The sequence below is a fragment of the Canis lupus genome, chromosome 24 (assembly GCF_011100685.1).
Source record: "Canis lupus familiaris isolate Mischka breed German Shepherd chromosome 24, alternate assembly UU_Cfam_GSD_1.0, whole genome shotgun sequence".
In the NCBI taxonomy this organism is placed as follows: Eukaryota; Metazoa; Chordata; class Mammalia; order Carnivora; family Canidae; genus Canis; species Canis lupus.
Window position 1 is genome coordinate 23,955,401 of NC_049245.1, and position 16,772 is coordinate 23,972,172.

General features: G+C 44.1%; 1 non-coding gene and 1 pseudogene across 1 annotated transcript; both read right to left on the minus strand.

Annotated features, from left to right (window-relative positions):
* Positions 1 to 2,619: 2,619 nt before the first annotated feature.
* On the minus strand, positions 2,620 to 2,727 carry LOC119865780. The gene has a single exon (XR_005378142.1). It is a non-coding gene; the product is annotated as a U6 spliceosomal RNA (small nuclear RNA).
* A 13,684-nt stretch (positions 2,728 to 16,411) lies between these two features.
* On the minus strand, positions 16,412 to 16,530 carry LOC119865797 (annotated as a pseudogene).
* Between the last annotated feature and the right edge of the window lie 242 nt (positions 16,531 to 16,772).

Here is a 16,772-nt window from a genome sequence, read left to right on the forward strand (position 1 = left end):
TTTGGCCCAGGGCGCGATCCTGGAGTCCCGGGATCAAATCCCACGTCGGGCTCCCAGTGCATGGAGCCTGCTTCTCCCTCTGCCTGTGTCTCTGCCTCTCTCTCTCTGACTATCATAAATAAATAAAAATTTTAAAAAAAGATCTACTCTCTTAGCAATTTTCAAGTGTGCAATACAGTCTTGTAAACTATAGTCACCACCTTGTACATTAGAATTTATTTATCTTCTAACTGGAGGTTTATGCCCCCTGACCAGCATCTCCCCATTTCCCCACCTCCCAGCCCCTGGCAACCACCATTCTACTCTGTTTCTATGAGTTTGGCTTTTTGAGACCCCACATACAAGTAAGACATGCAGTGTTTGCCTTTATCTCTCTGATTTATTTCACTTATAACACCCTCAAGTCCATCAATCTTATCCCAAATGGCAGGATTTCCTTTTTTTTTTTTTTAAGATTTATTTATTTTAGAAAGAGAGAGTGTGTGCAAGCAGAAGGAAGGGCAGAGGGAGAGGGAGAGAGAGAGAATCCCAAGCAGGCTCCGTGCTGGGCTTGGGCTGATGGTGGGCTCGATCTCATAATCCTGAGATCATAACCTGAGCCAAAACCAAGAGTTGGATACCTAACCTACTGAGCCACCCAGGCACCCCAGGATTTCCCTCTTTTATGGCTGAATAATATTCCATTGTGTGGGGAAAAGTGGCATATTTTTTCTTTATCCATTCATCCATCAGTGGACACTCAGGTGTTTCTACATCTTTTTTTTTTTAAGATTTTATTTATTTATTCACAGAGACAGAGAGATAGAGAGAGGCAGAGGGAGAAGCAGGCTCCATGCAGGGAGCCCGATGCGGGACTCGATTCCGGGTCTCCAGGATCACACCCCAGGCCGCAGGCGGTGCCAAAACGCTGCGCCACCGGGGCTGCCCCGTGTTTCTACATCTTGGCCATTTTTTGGTATCACCTTTTATGATCTAGCTTTGGATTCATACTGGCATCATGTTCATCGTACTGTTATTTGAAGTAGTCACAAAGACCCACTCAAGTTCAAGAGAAGGGTCCAGAGATTCTACCATTTGATTAAAGAGTAACAAGGTTCTAGACGAGCATGAGGGATAGGGGATGTTGATGCAATCATTTTTGAAAAATATACTCTACCAGAAAAGGAGAGGGGAACTCTGGAGTCAGATGCCTGGGTTAGAATCCCATTTGGACTCTTTTGGCTCTGGTCTGTTTCCTCATCTATAAAATAGGACTAATAATAGCACCTATTTCATGTGATTGTTGTGAGAATTGAATGAGACAAGGTCTCAAAGGTTGTGAGAATTGAATGAGACAAGGTCTCAAAGGGCAGGGTACCTGGCACATGGCCAGTGTTCAGTCAATATCGCTGTTGTTAGGCTATTATGCAAAGTCATGATAGGCCATCATGACAGGTCGTCATGACAAGTGTGAGTCACCACAGCAGGCTATTGCCTGTTTGTATGTGTGTGAGGAAACTTGGAGGCATGTTCAAAGCTGTATGTGCATGAGGGTCCAGGCACACATGCCCAGAGGAGCTGATGAGTGAGTCCATGTGTCGGTGTGAGCACTTACCTAGGTGAGACCTTGGGTGGAGGCCTGCTCGTGTGTGACGGCACATGCAGGACTCTAACTGTGTGTGAGTATGTGAGACAGGGGAGTGCAAATGACTGAGGGTCAGTGTGTGTCCATAGCTGTGCACAAGTAGTACTGGATATGGGTAGACTGAGCCATGAGGGTCCATGAGACTGTGGGTTATGGCCAAGCGTATGTGTTAGAGTGTGTGTATATATGTGCATGAGGGTGTGTGTATCTGTCCATACTTGATGCTTGGAAAAAATGAGAAAATGTAGAAACAAAGGATGCTTTCAAACCTTCCCAGGGATGTTTGAATCAAATGAACCCTTGGGGACTGTGACCAGCTGGAAAGACAAGGCAAGCCAGGTGGAGGCATGTGGAGAAAGGCTTTTCTGAGGTTCATAATCACACTTGGGCTGAGGGCCAGGGGCCCTGTTAGGGCCAAGAGCTTCCCACACACAGTCTCCTCTTCAGCTTGGATGACAGCTCCATATCTGGGCCCTCCTCCTTCTAATTCCCATCACTATTAGTAGGTAATTTGTTCATTCATTCACATATTTTTTTTAGTCATCTAGTTTATTCTTTTAATTTTAATTTTAATTCCAGTTAACACACAAAAATATGGAACACTTTGGGGTACCTGGGTGGCTCAGTCAGTTAAGTGTCTGCCTTTGGCTCAGGTCATTGTCCCAGGGTCCTGGGATCAAGCCCAGCTCTGTGTCAGGCTCCTTGCTCAGCAGGGAGTCTGCTTCCCCCTCTCCTTCTGCCCCTCTCTGCACTTCATGCTCACTATCTTGCTCTCTCACTCTCTCAAATAAATAAAATCTTAAAAAGTAGGAAGTACTTGGGATGTCTGGGTGGCTTAGTGGGTGAGCATCTGCCTTTGGCTCAGGGCATGATCCTAGTCTGGGGATAGAGTCCCACAACAAGCTCCCTGCAAGGAGCCTGCTCCTCCCTCGTCTATCTCTCTGCCTTTCTCTGTGTGTCTCTCATGAATAAATAAATAAATAAAATATTAAAAAAAAAAAAGGAAGCACTTCATGAATTTGCATGTCAACCTTCCACAGGGGCCATGCTGATCTTCTCTGTATTGTTGCACATTTAGTCTATGTGCTGTCGAAGGAAAGTAGTCATTCAAATATCTATTGAATACCTCCCATGGACCAGGAACCATGCTAAAGGCTGGGGATAAAGCAATGAACAAAGCTCCTGTCCTGGAGGAGCTAATGTCAGTTGGAGGGGGTATTATATACGTAAACACGTGTATCGTGGACAAACGTCCCATCAGGTGATTGTGAGGGCCATGAAGAAAAATTAGAGGGATGAGGGTGACTTGGGAGGTGGGAGACACTCTAGAGAGGAGGTCAGGGAGGCTTGTCTGAGGAGCAGGAAACTGAGTGTTCAGGGGAAGACAAATATTTTAGGCAAAGGAAACAAGAAGCACCAAGGCCTTAGGTGAGAATGTGCCCAGCATATTCCAGGGATGAGGAAAGGAGACCATTGCAGCTGCAGTGAGATGAACTAGAGGCAGAGTGGAGGAGACTGGGTCACAAAGCTGCCAGGCAATGGAGAACCATGAGCTTCAGCAGGGGCAGCTGACCCTCTTTATTCTCCTTTGCCTTCTCCACCACCCTTATGTGTTGCTTTCCTACAGCTGCTGTGCCAACTTACTGTGGGCCAGTAGCATAAAGCAACTGAAATTCTTCTCGCAGAGTTATGGGCACCAGAGTCCAAAATCAAAGTCACCAGGGTTACACTTCCTCCAAAGGCTCGAGGGGAGAATCCTTTCTTGCCTCTTCCAGCTTCTGGTAGCTCTGAGAGTTCACTGGTTTATGGACATATCCTGTCTCCATCTTGTTCTCCCTCTGTCTCTTCCCTCTTCTTGTCTCTTCGGAGGATGTTTATCATCGGATTTAGGATTTAAGACCCATCTAGAGGGGCAGCCCCTGTGGCTCAGTGGTTTAGCGCCACCTTCGGTCCAGGGCCTGATCCTGGAGACCTGGGATTGAGTCCCATGTCAGGCTCCCTGCATGGACCCTGTGTCTCTGCCTCTCTCTCTCGCTCATGAATAAATAAATAAAATCTTAAAAAAAAAAAAAAAAAAGACCCATCTGGATAAACATCTTGAGATCCTTTTTTTTTTTTTAATTAAGATTTTATTTATTCATGAGAGACACACAGAGAGAGAGAGAGAGAGAGAGGCAGAGACACAGGCAGAGGGAGAAGCAGGCTCCACACAGGGAGCCCGACATGGGACTCGATCCCAGGTCTCCAAGGATCATGCCCTGGGCTGAAGGCGGCACTAAACCACTAAGCCACTGGGGCTGCCCACATCTTAAGATCCTTAACTGAATGGTACCTGCAGTTCACAGGTTCTGGAATTAGGATAGGGGTATATCTTTTGAGGGGCTGCTGTTCAACCCACAGCACTTCATTTTTCTAGGATCTAAGGCAGACCAAGTTGGGCCTCTGTGGGTTTCAGTTTCCACCTTTGTGAAAGAGAAAAATGGTACAGACTCCTAGGGTTGTCAAGAGAGAAAGATGAAGTTGTAAATAAAAAGGTGTCCCACATATGTAGGTGCCCGATATTGAATTGTTATTATTGGGAGATGTCCCCATGAAATTAGTCACTTTAGCAAGTTTCTTGAGCTTCTGTTGAATGCAGAGCCTCTACTAGGCACCACAGGAGTTGAAAAGGAAGGGACAGGACCAACATCAGATCCCCCTCTTGACACTACTCTAGTTGGTAAAGAGTCCTTGTCACCCTCACCCTTTGTTTTGTTTTTTTTTTTAATACATGGCTTTCTAGGCAAAGTTCTTTTTTTTTTTTTTATTCGTGAGAGACACAGAGAGAGAGAGAGAGAGAGGCAGAGACACAGGCAGAGGGAGAAGCAGGCCCCATGCAGGGAGCCCAACCTGGGACTGGATTCTGGGACTCCAGGATCACGCCCTGGACTGAAGATGGAGCTAAACCGCTGAGCCACCCGGGCTGCCCACCCTCACCCTTTGTGATGCTTAATTTTGTGTCAGCTTGATTGGGCCACAGCGTGTCCAAATTAAACATTATTTCTGAGTATCTGTGCATTTCCAGATGAGATTAGCATTTGAATCAGTGGATTTAGTAAAGTAGATCATCCTCCCCCATGTAGGTGGGCATCATCGAATCCTTTGAGGGCCTGAATAGAACAAAAGGTGGAGGATGGTAGGATTTGTTCCCTTCCTGACTGTTTGGGCTGGGACATTGATCTTCTCCTGCCCTTGGACTAAATTACCACCACCAGCTTTCCTGGGTCTCCAGCTTAGAGGTGGCAGATTATGAGACTTCCCTCTCTGTAATCATAGGAGCCAGTTCCTCAAAGTAAATTTCTCTCTCTCTTTTTTTTAACATGGATGAATAAAAAAATAAAAATAAAAAAAAACATGGATGAATCTCAGATACTAAGTTGAGTGAAAGAAGCTAAGCAAAAAAAGAGTACATGCTGTATAATTCCAATTGTATGAAGTTCAAGAACAAGCAAAACTAATTTATGTTTCTAGAAATTAGGATAGTTACTTTGGCAGAGGGATTGAGGAGTCTTAACTGAAAAGGGACCTGAAGGAGCCATCTAGTGGTCTGGAAATAGTCCAGGAAGAGTTTACATGATTTTAACAAAAGTAAAAATGCATGAAGCTGGACACTTAGGACAGGTGCATTTTATTTACTTAACTTTATGTATGTTGTAACTCAATCACAACATTAATAAGTCTACCAATACCAAATGTTGACAACGATGAGGAGTACCAAGACTTCTCATGCTTTGTTAGTAGGGGAGAAGCAAATATGCCTAAGCAAATATGCATAATATGCTTTCTGGGGAGCCACTTAGCAATGACTTGCAAAGTTGAAGCTGTGCATGCCCTTTGACCCACCAATTCCATTCCCAAATCTATATCTGAGAGAATATCATATGTGTGCACAGAAGACATGTACAACACTATTCATGGCATCATTGTTTGTAAATATGAAATATTAGAAGCAACCTGAAGGTCCATCAACAGGATAATAATGTGGTGTACTCATGTAATGTAATTATACATACCAGATGGGTTATAGAGAAGAGGTAGAGAATCATAGGTAGTAGACCTAGAAGGGCCTGAAAGATCTCCAGCTTAGAGATGGCAGATTGATCAATCAAGGTGGCTTGATTTGAGGTTGACTTTATTTAGAGGAAGGATACTTGGTAAAATTTGTCCAGAGAGATATATTAATCTTCAGGGAGGTCTTTATGACGGCCTTGTTTCCTCTCTTGAGCCTTCAGAAAGGGTACTACTTCCCCTAGGGTCCTCACAAGCAGAGGCCTCTAATTTCCTGTCAACTCCATGCATCTCAGAACCTTCTCCATTCCCTAGCACTCCTTGCATTGTTGTTTCAGTTGAACTGTCTGAGCCTCTCTTTCCTCACTTGCAAAGTGGAGATAGTTAAAGTACTGCCAAAGAATGAGCTTGGTTGCAATAATAGAAAACCAGACTAATAGGTTAGGGGACTTTGTCTTACAGGAAATCTCAACACAGGGAGCTACTTGGTTTGTTTCACTGGCTTAATGACGTCATGGCCAGTGTCTCTGTGATTCTGTTGGCCTTTTCCTCATGTTGTGGCCTCATGGAATATGTTGTTCCATGGATGACATAATGTCCATGTTCCAGAAAGCCAACGTGTTCCCAGTGTTCTCAGAAGTTTTACACAGTGGGTGTTCTCTTCTGTCTCATCGGCCAGAACTATATCACAGTGCCCTCCTAAGCCAGAAGTAGCTAGGAAGGAGGATATTGATGAGGTCGGTCACTAACCAACAGTATTCACACACACATATACTTCTCCGGGGTGATATGAGGATTACAAGAGCATAGTGCCATCAGAATAGCTAAAATGTAAAAGGCTGACAATATCAAATGTTGATGAGAATGTGGAGCAACTAGAACTCTCATACATTGTCAGTAGGAAAATAAATTGGTACAATCCCTTTGGAAACTATTGGGCGGGCAACCCGGGTGGCTCAGCAGTTTAGTGCTGCCTCCAGCCCAGGGCCTGATCTGGAGACCCGGGATCGAGTCCCGCATTGGGCTCCCTGCATGGAGCCTGCTTCTCCCTCTGCCTCTCTCTCTCTCTGTGTCTCTCATGAATAAATAAATTAAAAAAAAAAAAAACTATTTGGCAATATATATGAAAACTAAATCTCTATCTCCCTTATGATTCAGCAACATCCTAGGTTTATATGTCCAGGAGGAGTACATAAATATGTCTACCAAAAGGTATGTACATGAGTGTTCATGGCAACCTTCTTTTTTTTTAAGATTTTATTTATTTATTCATGAGAAACACAGAGAGAGAGGAAGAGAAATAGGTAGAGGGAGAAGCAGGCTCCCTGTAGGGAGCTCAATGTGGGACTCAATCCCAGGACCCCAGGATCATGACCTGAGCTAAGGCAGACACTCAACCACTGAGACACCCAGGCACCCCTCATGGCAACCTTCTTCTGAAAACAACCTGATGCCCATCAACACCAGAACAGTTCAATTGTAGACTATTTGTACTACAGGACCCTGCATGACAAAAAGAGACAGGGGGAGAAAGATGAGGAGGAGAGAAAGAAACTCATACACACAACAGCATAACTTGCCCAAAGTCATGCTGCAAAGGTGGGATTCAAGCCCAGATGTGGTGACCCCAAATCCTGAACATCTTAGAGCAAATGGAATCTCCAACTGGTGGGAAGGTAAATTAGAAAAGCCTTCTTGAGGGAGGTTTAGCAGTATTATTATTAAAAATGTAATGGCCTGGGATCCCTGGGTGGCTCAGCGGTTTGGCGCCTGCCTTCGGCCCAGGGCATGATCCTGGAGTCCCGGGATCGGATCCCACGTCGGGCTCCCTGCATGGAGACTGCTTCTCCCTCTGCCTGTGTCTCTGCCTCTTTCTCTCTCTGTCTCTCATGAATAAATAAATGAAATCTTAAAAAAAAAAAATGTAATGGCCTTTGACTCAGCAAGTTCACCATCACAACCAACCCTCAGAAATGTTTCCATGTGGACAAAAAGAAGCATGTTAAGGGATGTTGACTTCAGCATTGCTTGTCATGGGGGAAAATAGGAAACAATCCAAATATTCACCAACAGGGTACTGAGGTGCATGTATTTGGAAAGGCTCTTAGAAGTGCAATGGGTAAAAGTGTACACTCTTAGCTCAAATCATGTTTCATTCACTTGGATAATATACTTACCCTCTCTAGGCCTCACTCTCTTCCTATTTATCTATCTATTTATTTATTAAAAGTAAGCTTTATGCCCATTGTGGGGCTTGAACTCACAACTTTGAGATCAAGAGTCACATATTCCACCGAGTTGGCCAGGCTCCCCTCTTTTTCACCTCTAAAATGGAAAAAATGCTTGTGATCAAAGGCTGTCAGGTTGAAATGAGATATACATGTGAATAAAATGTGAAGCCCAGAGGGAGGATGGGGCCTGGTCTCTTGGAGGCACTTGGGGTTATTTCCATAGCATACACAGTATAGACACTGGGTAGTAGTTAAAAAGAACTGAGGGGGTAGGGAGGCACACCTGGGTGGCTCAATCAACTAGGCCCTTGATGTCAGCTCAGGTCTTGATCTCAGAGTCATGAGTTCAAGCCTCATTGGCTGGAGCCTACTTAAAAATAAAAAACAAAAGCAAAAAAATGGGGTTAGGAGGTATGCCCCCCCAAAAAAAGGAGGTATCCCCCACTGGTTCAGTTGAAGAGCATTTGACTCTTGATCTCGGGGTTGTGAATTTAAGCCCCATGATGGGTGAAGAGACTACTTAAATAAATAAATATTTTTTTATAATTTAAAAAAGTAAAAAGAACTAAGATATTTCTATGTACTTGTATAGAAAAGACATATCTCAGAACAATATGATCAAAAGCAAAATAATATTTTCCTATATGTTTAAGCCACAAATCCATAAAAAAACAAGATCTGGCAGGATGTGTACACCTGTATGACAGTGTTACCTCCAGGGCAGAGGAGGAATTTTGCTGTTTTACCTCTGGGCTCTGCCACTTACTAGCTACGTGATGTTGGGCAAGTTATAGTGACCTTCTGTGCCTCGTTTCTCACATCTTTAAAATGGGGATACACTAGCAGCCACCTGATAAATGCTTGTAGGGATTAAATGAATTAACATCCATGAATCACCTAGAATAGTGCCTGCAGCACAGTGTTGGATAACTGTTAGCTATTACTCATGAAATTAAATTTCTTTTCATTCTTTTGTGCTCTTCAACTGTGCTGAAACCTACACTGTCTTCATCAGAAGTGGGAGACAGCTACCCCTCGCCTCACAATTCCTTCAGGGTTTTTTTTTTTTTTTTTTAAAGATTTTGTTTATTTATTCATAGAGACACAGACACAGGCAGAGGGAGAAGCACGCCCCCTACAGGAAGCCTGGCGTGGGACTCGATCCCGGGTCTCCAGGATCACACCCCAGGCTGTAGGCGGCCCTAAACCGCCGCGCCACCGGGGCTGCCCCCTTCAGGGTTTTAATTTTTTTTTTTTTTTTTTTTTTTATTTATGATAGTCACAGAGAGAGAGAGAGAGGCAGACACACAGGCAGAGGGAGAAGCAGGCTCCATGCACCGGGAGCCCGACGTGGGATTCGATCCCAGGTCTCCAGGATCGCGCCCTGGGCCAAAGGCAGGCGCTAAACCGCTGCGCCACCCAGGGATCCCCCCTTCAGAGTTTTAATGCAGAGGAAAAGCTTGAGAAAGTTTGAAGGATTGTCCTGGAGACACAGGGTAAAGACAGGCCCCGGGGTAGTGGAAGAGAGAGGGGCTGAGAGTGGGACAGTGGAGGAGAGGATGGAAATGGCTGGACCCAGGCTCCAAGGACAGGGCCTCAGGACCATATTTCATCCAATTTAAGATCCACCATTGTAATATGCACTATCATTTTGTGTAACACTATGTACTTTTTACATGTTCCTCAGCTGTAACATGCATCCCAATTAAAAGGCAAACAGATGTGCATTGTAGACTCATTTAAATATAGGTCCTTAAAGCCCTGAATGATTATAATGCCCTCACCCTCACCCCCCCCCTTTTTTTTAATATCCTACTAGACTGTAAAATAAGTATAGCAGGATTTTCCCTGTGATGATTACTTTGAAGTTTTTTCCAGGGGTGGGAGGTCGGGGTGGGGTGGGTGGGGGGATAGTAAATGTCAAATTCTTTCCTTAAACCATGTCTCATGTTCTTTGTTCCCATCCATGGGCTGAGTCAGCCTGTTGGGTGACCCAGGCCTGCCCTGGGGGGAGGGGGGAAGCCACACAACTGAGTTCTTTGAGCCTCTCCCCTGCCCTGAGGGCAGCAGCAGCTGGAACTGGGCCCAGCTTTATGGGGGAACAATGGTGCCAGCCAGCTGCGGGGGAAGCAGGGCTGAGCAGCCTGGCCCAGCCTGGCCTGGTTCCAAAAAAGTGACCCTTGTACCTAAGGGGTCCACACCACTCAGGCAAAGGTCTGAGAGATCCCGGGAAAGTGGAGAGGAAACTGCCTCAACATTCCTGGTAAACAACTTTGTGCATGAAATCCAGGAATCTCTTAGCCAGAGGCCTGCGGGGCCCTTAGGATTGAACTGTCCCATTGTACAGAAAGAAAATCAAAGATCTCAGAGGGGCTAAAACTCACTCCAGGTCACACAGTAAGTCAGAGGCAGAGCTGGAGCCAGAATCCAGGTTCCCTCTGACTCACCAAGTCCACTGTCAAATGGATGATTTGTGCAATCTATTATACACATGCCCAGGTCATGCTGTTTTGGCAAAGTGTCTGTCTGACACATTGGATAAAGTATTTGACCCACGTAATCACTGGAATGAGATCCACAGTTTGAAATGTGAATATTTCCAGGACAGAGGAGATCTCTGGGTACCTGCCTACCCCCATTCTTTCAAGCCAGTCTTCACTGTGACATGGTAACTGCCTGGGTTCAAAGCCTACCTTTAATATTTCCCATGTGCGTGACCTTGGGTAAATTCCTTTGTCACTGTGTTAGCTGGCCTCCCTGAAGGACACCCATGTATGAAGACCCTTCCTACAATGATTAGAGCTGACCTGTGATTTTACCACTAGGGTGTTACAGAAATGACAGTGTGACTTCTGAGGCTAAGCCAGGAACTACATTTCAGCTTCCTTTTTGGTCTCTTAGATCAGTTGCTCTGGGAGAAGTCAGCTGCCATGTTGTAAGCACATGCAAGCAGCCCAATGGCGAGATCCACATGACAAGTAACTGATACCACTGCCAACTGATTTGCCAGCTGTGGAGGCTAAGAAAAATCAAGGCCATTCCACCTCAAGTTTAGCATTAGCACAAGTACAGCCATCTTAGGCCCCTGTGAATATGAGCTGAACTTTACAGGAAAAACTGCAGGGAATCCCATATCAGAAAGACAACAGAGCCCACCTCCGTGGTAGAAAGTCCCATATTAGAAAGAGAACAGAGCTCAATGCCCTTAAGCCCCATATTATTAGAATGTAAATAGAACTTGAGAAATTCCTCCACCCCTTCTGAAAATCCCTTAGACCAGCCTATAAAAAACCCAGCTGTAACCCACTTTGGGGTCCAAGTCCCTGCTCTGCTGTGTCGGGTACACTTGGACCCAAGCTCGAGCTTGTAAATAAACCCTCGTGTGTTTGCATCGGTGTCGGGTCCTTGGTGGTTTCTCGGATTCACAATCTTGGACACAACACCAGCCCTGCTCATGAGCCATTGGAACTGGATCTTACAGCCACAGTGAAGCTTTAAGATGACTGCAGTGCTGGTTGACAGCTTGGCAGGAATGTCTTGGGGTGCCCCAGGCTAGAATCACCCAGTTAATCTTCAATTCCCTACTTGCAGAAAATGTGTGAGATAATAAATGAATATCGTGGTTTTCAGATCTTAAGCTTTGTTATGCAGCAATAGAAAATGAGTAAAGTCATCCTCTGCTTCCATTTCCTTATGTTTGAAATGGAGATGACAGTAGCATCTGCTTCAGAAAATCACAGTGAGAATCCAATAGAATGATGCTTGGGAAATAAAAAATAAAAAAAGAATGATGCTTGGGAAGGGTCTGGCTCCTGGCAAACACTCGTGGAGCCAATATTGTTATTTTACAGTCTATTCTTTGAGAGCAAAGGTGAATACTGTGTGAGGAAGGTCCAGAAGGGAGGATGAGTAGCAACACTCAGGTTCTTCTTTATCTTCCTGGCATCTCGGTTCTGACTCTCTACTTGCATACCCTCTCTGGGGACAGAAGTCCTAAGGGAACCTCAGTCTCCTTTAGGAGGCAGGGTGGGAGCTAGCCACTGCTCCTCCAAGTATTCATCCGACAATCTCAGTCTCTGGCATCCCCACCTCTGCAGTTTATCTAGTAATTTCTCGCTCATCTGCTAGGAGGCCCTATCAGCAGAATTCACTTCTATTTAGCACTTCCCAGGGATATTCCCTGACCATTGACAGCCACATGGCTAAGGATTGCTTTGCTCCTTAATCCATCTCTAAGAAGCAAGTTTAAATTTTAACTCTGCTACTGATTTGTCTTTTGTCAAGTCGCTCAACCTCTTCAGCCCCATTTCCTCATCCGCCAAACAGAGGTCAGGAATTTTGCCTCAGGGTTGTTGGAGGAAGAAAATGAAGCAAGACAGTGAGATATGAATGCTTTGTTAAGTGGAAATAATAAATTGTAAATGCCCCAAGCCTGTCAGTGGCTGCCCAGCTCCCTGCTCTGCCCTGTCCTCCCCACAGTCACACTGAATTCTCACATGCCTTCTTGCCTGGGGCTTGAGACCAATCTTGTTTTTTAATCAGGGAACTTTAAAGAGACTTGATTTCTTTAATTAGGGGTTTAGCTATAAATTGAAAATGTCCTCTAGTGCCGTGTTTCCCATGCCAAAGACCAGTTCAAAATAAACTGTTTTTAATAAAAAGTAATAAAATCACAATATACACCACTGATCTTAAATCTGAATGTAGGCAGCCCGGGTGGCTCAGCGGATTAGCACCGCCTTCAGCCGAGGGCGTGATCCTGAAGACCTGGGATTGAGTCCCACATCGTGCTCCCTGCATGGAGCCTGCTTCTCCCTCTGCCTATGTCTCTGCCTCTCTCTCTCTGTGTCTCTCATGAATAAATAAATAAAATCTTAAAAAATAAAATAAAATAACATTTTGTTTAAAAAAAAAAAAAAAAAAAAAGGAGGGCAGCCCCGGTGGCGCAGCGGTTTGGCGCCGCTTGCAGCCTGGGGCGTGATCCTGGAGACCCTGGATAGAGTCCCACGTCAGGCTCTCAGCATAGAGCCTGCTTCTCCCTCTGCCTGTGTCTCTGCCTCTCATTCTCTCTCTGTGTCTCTATAAATAAATAAACAAAATCTTTAAAAAAAAAAAAGGAGGGCAGGGATCCCTGGGTGGCGCAGCGGTTTGGCGCCTGCCTTTGGCCCAGGGCGCAATCCTGGAGACCTGGGATCGAATCCCACGTCGGGCTCCCGGTGCATGGAGCCTGCTTCTCCCTCTGCCTGTGTCTCTGCCTCTCTCTCTCTCTGTGACTATCATAAATAAATAAAAATTAAAAAATAAAAATAAGAAATAAAAAAAAGGAGGGCAGCCCGGGTGGCTCAGCAGTTTAGCGCTGCCTTCAGCCCAGGGCCTAATTCTGGGGACCTGGGCTGGAGTTCCACGTCGGGTTCCCTGCGTGGACCCTGCTTCTCCCTCTGCCTGTGTCTCTGCCTCTCTCTCTCTTTCTCTGTGTCTCTCATGAATAAACAAATAAAATCTTTAAAAAAAATAAATAAAAATTAAAAAAAATTTTTTTTTAAAAAGGAAGGAGGTTTCAGGCTGTATAGTATAAGGAGAGGGCACCCAGATGGAGCCCAGCAGCCTCTCTCAGTTGGGGAAACAGAGCTGAGAGTCTGGGAAGACCAAGAGTACCAAGGAGGAGAGAGAGAAAGAGAATTCTAAAGATCTACTCAAATATTCAGCTGAGTACTTATTAGCACATGCATGTGAAGAAGCTGTCCAAGGACAAGGAAAGAACCAGACAAAAGGTTTAGAGGAAACAGTGTTCAGTGCTCATAAGGGCCAAGAATAGTTAGTGCCTGTTTCCACCAGAAAGGCTGGCAAGCTTCATGATTCATAAGGCATTGGGAAGAATACGCAGATGGGTATTGCCTCAACAGTGGAAAAATCCTGGGCCTACACTAAGCACTGTTTTGGTCCCACCTAATCTTAAAAGCAAGACTCTCAAAGGATCAAACTGTTTCCAAGTAAATGCATCCTAGAACAAAGTTCAAGAATACTCATAGAATTACAAAAATATTCAGCTGCCTACAAGTAACATTCATGATATCCAACATCCAATAGAAAATTTTGCCAGTCATGCAAAACAAGAAATAAGAGAAGAAAAAGAAATTGAAACTGACCCAGAACTGACATAGATGTTAGAATAAGCAGAGAAGATACTAAGAGAGCTATTATGACTGTATTGTACATGTCCAAAAAGCTACACAGACACACAGAAGATATAAAAAATAAATATCTAAAGATGAGTGAGATTTTGTTTGTTTGTTTCTGGGCCACCTATTTTTTATTTGTTTCTTTTGAGACCACCTCCAAAAAGAAAATATAAAACAAGAAACAGACTTTGTTTCAGATACATAAACAGTGTGCTGGAGTTTAAAGCATTACTGATAACATTGTTACAGAAGAATGTCAGTTTGCTCCAGGGCACTTAAGTGTTCCTGAGGAATAAACATGATTTCTATTTTCCTCCTACTGGGATGTTCTCAGGTATAAGTCACTGCTCCTGCATATTGACATATTTTAAACTTTTTTTTTTCTTTTTTTTTTTATTTATGATAGGCACACAGTGAGAGAGAGAGAGAGAGGCAGAGACACAGGCAGAGGGAGAAGCAGGCTGCATGCACCGGGAGCCTGACATGGGATTCGATCCTGGGTCACGCCCTGGGCCAAAGGCAGGCACCAAACCGCTGCGCCACCCAAGGATCCCTTGACATATTTTCCATGTAGAAAATATGGAGCCCAGAAATCATGCTGACAGTTGTAGGCCATTCCCAATCCCATGCCAGAACTAAAGGCTAATGACCAACATTCTTCTTTTAAAGAAGGAGAGAAAACAAGTCCTAATCAGAAACTAATCCCATTCTTTGACCACATCCATCTGCACCAGTCCCACTTCCTACCAGAATTCTGAATTCCAGGTGTTCTCTACCTGTGGCTCCTGATTTCCTTAAGATCATTCCTGAGAAGGGTAAGATTTTAAAATACACTGAATGAGGGGTGCCTGGCTGGCTGAGTTGGTGGAGCATGCAACTCTTGATCTTGGGGTTGTAAGTTCAAACCCCACACTAGGTGTAGAGATTACTTAAAAATAAAATACACTGGATGGGATTAACAGCATATTAGACATTATAGTATGGAAGAAAAGATTACTAAACTTGAAGATACAGCAATAGAAAAAAATCTAAAATGAAACAGAAGAAAAAAATTTAGAAATAATGAACAGAGCATCAGTGAGCTGAGATAATGTTAAGCAGACTAATACACACATAATTGGAATCTCTGAAGGGGAGGAGGGAGGGAGAGACAGAAAATTTATTTGAAGCAATAATGGCTGGGACACTGGGCGGCTCAGTTGGTTGAGCCTCAGACTGTTGGTTTTGGCTCCGGTTGTGATCTCAGGGTCATGGCACCCCACATGCAACTCTACACTCAGGAGGGAGTCGGCTTGGGATTCTCTCCCTCTCCCTTTTCCTCTATCCCTCCCCATACACACTTTCTCTGTCTCTGTCTCTCTCTCTCTCTCAAATAAATAAATAAATCTTTTTAAAAAATGGAACAATAGTGGTGAAAAAATTCCAAATATGACATGTTTATTTTTAAAATTTTTTTAAAGATTTTATTTATTTATTCATGAGAGACACAGAGAGAGAGGCAGAGACACAAGCAGATGGAGAAGCAAGCTCCATACAGGGAGCCCGATGTGGGACTCCATCCTGGAACTCCGGGACCACGCTGAGGCTGAAGGCACTCAACCGTTGAGCCACCCAGGCGTCCCTTATATTTTTATTTTAAAAATATAAATAAATATAAAATAGGGACGCCTGGGTGGCTCAGTGGTTGAGTGGTTGAGCATCTGCTTTCAGCCCAGGTCCTAATCCCAGAGTCCTGGGATAGAGTCCTGCATCAGGCTCCCTGCAGGGAGCCTGCTTCTCCCTCTACCTATGTCTCTGCCTCTCTCATGAATAATTAAATAAATAACCTTTAAAAAATAATAAATATAAAATAAATATATTTTAAAGTATTTTTAATATTTATTTTATTAAAGAAAATCTTTATTTATTTTAAAAGATTTTATTTATCTATCTGACAGAGAGAGAACACAAGCAGAGGGAGTGGGAGGCAGAGGGAGAGGGAGAAGCTGGCTCCCGGCCCAGCAAGGAGTCCAGCAGATGCTAACCATAATTAATTATTAGGGAAATACAATAAAACTGCAATTAGAAATTACCCTACTATGGGGTGCCTGGCTGAGTCAGTTGGAGGAGCTTGCACCTCTTGATCTGAGGGTTGTGACTTCGAGCCCCATGTTGAATGTAGAGATTGATTACTTAAATAAATAAAAATTAGAAAAAAAATGTAAAAAAAAAAAAAAGAAATCTCCACACACCTATTAAAATGGTTAAAATTAATGAAGCTGACCATAGCAAGTATTGGTGGAGCTGGAACTCTTATACACTGCTGGTTGGGAATATAAAATTGTACAATCATTTTGGAAAATAATCCAGCAGTTTCTTAAAATGTTAAAAGTACACTTATGTTTTCAATTAGCAATAATTGCGCCTCAGATAAACCTCATTGGCTACAATATTGCCACTGAGCAAAGCTACACTTACCTTATGATATAGAAATTTCACTCCTAGGCATGTACTCAAGAGAAATGAAAGCATATATCCATACAAAGATTCATATATGGGGCAGTCCAGGTGGCTCAGCGGTTTAGCGCCTGCCTTCAGCCCAGGGTGTGATCCTGGAGACGCCCCACGTCGGGCTCACTGCATGGAGCTTGTTTCTCTCTCTCTGCCTCTCTCTCTCTCTCTCTCTCTGTCTCATGAATAAATAAATAAAAT